At 37.2% G+C, this 3,968-nt stretch overlaps 1 pseudogene; it reads right to left on the reverse strand.

Annotated features, from left to right (window-relative positions):
- Window positions 1-2,430: 2,430 nt before the first annotated feature.
- Window positions 2,431-3,365, reverse strand: LOC118827073 (annotated as a pseudogene).
- Window positions 3,366-3,968: the final 603 nt, after the last annotated feature.

The raw sequence follows: 3,968 nt of genomic DNA on the forward strand, positions 1-3,968 counted from the left end.
TAGTAACCCTTGTACAACAAATGCATGACCGATGTAACTACTAATGATTTAGTCACTGTTACAGATGGATTACAGAAGTCCACCTTATGTAATTACACATGCGTATTAACTTCAGTTTTGCCTCATGTAATTACACAAGTGTATTTTATTAGCTGTAAAAGGTTATTCTCTCTCATGTAATTACCCAAAGGTAATAACATAAATATAATTACATTCATAATCACTGAAACAACAGTTTCTTGGCCCTTTCCAGCAGTAAAAGGAACTTACATTAAGACATTACTTACACTGTATCTGCCAGCTTTCCTAACATTGAACTAGCATTTATGTTGTTGTGCTGTGACATTGTAACCAGTTTCAACTCTGTAATGTGACAGTACAGCAGACGTCCCCTTATCTTAACATGTAACTTTTATGACATTAATTAAATGTATTGCATTTCCCCCAAAGCAATCTCTATATAACCACTTCATTACTACACAGTACATATATATAACAACTACATGGGACCTGTCCACTTATTTTAAAGTGTAACTTTAACACTGCACTGCAGGAAAGTTTGTGTGTACAAGATACACTTGTGTGATTAGATGAGGCAAAACTGAAGTCGATACACATGTAATTACATAGGCCGTACTTCTGTAATCCACCTGTAACATTGACAGAATCATCAGAAGTTATATTGTTGTTGAATATGTTATTCATGTGTAACTACACAGTTATTAGAGACACGTAATGTAAAGTATGACCAAGATTTTCTAACTCATTTCACAACATCGACGACATGCTGAAGAAATGAAAGCTGTGAAAGGTCTGGCTCAGTTCAATAGGTTTAGATTCAATTTGCTATGTTAAGCCTCCAAGTGATGGCCTAATTTGTTTGGCTTCAAAGCTTAGTTAGAAAAGATCTCTGAGCACTCAGCACAAAGCAGTAGTTGTCCAACACTGAATTGGATTTTTTTTTTATTCACCCATGGTCATTTCCTCTGTTGTCACGGTGACTACCAAGCTCACGGAACAACAGTGTCCTAGCAACTGGAAAATTTTTAAAAATGTCAGCAGGATTTGTTTGCCTTCTGCTTTCTCACGAATGGGTCTCCAAAAACAGCTCAAACGGTTCCAGCCGTTCCATGAGGTGGTGAAGCTCTGCATGCTCCTTTGACTTTTCCACAATTAGCCTGCCCAGCAGGATTGTGTGACTGTTTTGTGAGTAGCAAGGGTTCTCGTCCACATATAAAGGTTATTTCTCACATTTTGGAAGATGCTGTTTGTAACCGTTTATCCATGAGAGATACATTTCATGCATACATACTTGCAGTGACAATATAAACATAGCTAGCATTTTGGTGACTAATAAATGATGTGGACATAAATATTATATTACTTTTTTTGTAAATAATAAATCAAATTGAAAATAATTTTGGGTTAAATGTTTTCATTGAATGTTCTGACCAAGCTGACTTGGTCTTTAAAGACTTTGAAAACACATATACTCTACTTTGTCGGGAGATCGGGATTCACTTCTACGTATCCACCAGGCTCATATGAAGATCCAAATTCAGGAAACTTTGGCTTGCTGCTAAAAAACAAATAAAAACAAACAAAACAAAACAAAGCAAAACAAAAAAAAAGAACAAACATAAAGGTTATTTTTTTCAATTTGCTGTGCTACAAGTACAAGTTTCCACCGCGGGTCAAGGAAGTTTGTCATAATTATTTGCAGGGGCACCCTAGTGGCTTGGGCCCCTGGGAACCTGCCCATGGGGTAAATTGGGCCAACATTTCAGCTATAAGCTCATAAATCAGCACGTTGGCCAACACGACCTGAGTGGTAGGTAATGACATGACTGATACTGAGTCTAAATAACGCAATAATATTGGCAATTCAGGGTTAAATATTGAAGAAAAAAAAATCTTTTAGTTTTTTTTAAGGCTAGAAGTGCACCCGTTTAAATGTTTATTGGTTGATTATAAAAATCCAAGAATGGAAAGGTTATTTTAAAAGTATATTTCAATGTGAAAATACACCAATTTATGACATTTTTACGACAAAATTTCCAAACTACATTTTAACTAGACAATTCCATAGTACTGTAACAGCAGTAATTACAGGCAATTTTATAAGGTGTTACATGTATCAATCTCAGGAGCAAACATTATGATATACCCATGTTAAACTAGAAGTAATCAGCTGGCTGTTGGTCACAAAAATCAACGAAAATAAATAAATAATAAAATAAAATAAACATGAATAATGTTCACTTTAGGCTCTGCTGATACTAGTAAAAATAAAGCAGTATCACATAATTACACACAAAATACATTTCTGTGTTAATGTTGTGAAGAATTTCCACCAAAATCACACAATTTCTGAACACATCAATCAATAGTTGAAAGTTTGCTTTTCACAGAAGTGCAAATAGCTGTCCCTCAGTCTATCTCTTCATCTCCCTTAATAGCATTCTCAATCTTTGACAGGACCGGATAACACTGCTTCTTAAAGTCCGTCCCCGTCCATATGTATAGAAACGGGTTCAGGCAGCTGTTAGCACTGGCAAGAGTAAAGCCAATTAACTGTCCATTGCAGAGAAAACTGACATATTTTTCATAGCTAAACTCCATCAAAGAGACATTTGATATGGTAGCCAGCAGATGAAGAAAGTAGCAATCAGCATCGTCATGATCTTGAATGGCTTTTTAGACCTCGTCATCTGGTTGGTCTTGAGCTTTCGCATGATGACAACATAACAGATGACGATGATCAGGAATGGAATCACAAACCCAATAATAAAATCAAGTATCTTTTCAGCACTATACACTTCATCATTCACCGGGGAACAGATTTCACCTTAAACATCAGAAAAAATGACTGATGGTAGGCTAAGTGCTGCTGAGATGATCCAAGCTAGCATGACTATCACAGAGGCCTTTCTTACAGTGCGCTGGTTCTGAGCCCAAACAGGAAGCGTAACAACCACGCAGCGGTCCACACTGATGATGATGAGCAGGAAGATGCTGCTGTACAGGTTGAGTGACATGATGAAGGAACTGAACTTGCACATGAAGCGCCTGAAGATCCATTTGTCTTCAACCGTATAGATGACACTGATGGGCAGGAATGAGCAGAACAGGAAGTCAGACAATGCCAGACTCAGGTACCAGGTGGTGTTGACTGACTTCTTCACCTTAAATCCTGCAATCCAGATCACGAAACCATTTCCAGCGACACCCAGGATGATAATGATCACATTGGTCACTAAATAGAAAATATACATCAAGTCCAAGCAAGATGAATGCATGATTAGGCCTGTGGTGTTGTTCCCACTGCCACATTCAGGATGTTCTGTCACTGGGGTTGAAGTCATGATGCCTCTTGATTCTGTAAAGTGCAAATTTACAGCAAACAACAGATGATAAGGTGCTGTAAGATGTTCAGGTTTGGATACTAAATGAAGTAGAAACTTTGTTCACTACTTACAGGTTTCCTTTACAGGAAACAAACTCAAATATGGTATTTTATGAACATCCCAGTAAGTTTATGGCTAACTTGGATGGCTAGTTAGCTATCTGGTGTAACAGGTTTTGCAATTTTTAATATTATTATTGCTAGAACTTTATGTGAGGGTGTGAGGTAACCCGGATTTATTTGAAGTCTACAGATCAGGGCAAGAGAGAGAAACGCTTGCACCAAGGATGCTTCAGAAAAGGGAATTTATTGGCTAAATATCAAACTACTTTGGACTACATTCAATGATAAACAATAGGAAATAAACCCAGAAAACAAAACAAAACAAAGTGATAGTAATGAAAGACAAAATAGCTCGAGTAAGTTAAATGGTATGAGGCAGTGTGGTTTGGGAAGTCGCTTAGGAGAGCCTCTAGAGAATTAACCTAAGCCTGGACAGGAATAACTATACGGCTGGATGTACCTATAAAAGTTCTCTTATTAAATAAATTGGCGTCAGGAC

Source organism: Colossoma macropomum, unplaced genomic scaffold, assembly GCF_904425465.1.
Source record: "Colossoma macropomum unplaced genomic scaffold, Colossoma_macropomum, whole genome shotgun sequence".
Lineage (NCBI taxonomy): Eukaryota > Metazoa > Chordata > Actinopteri > Characiformes > Serrasalmidae > Colossoma > Colossoma macropomum.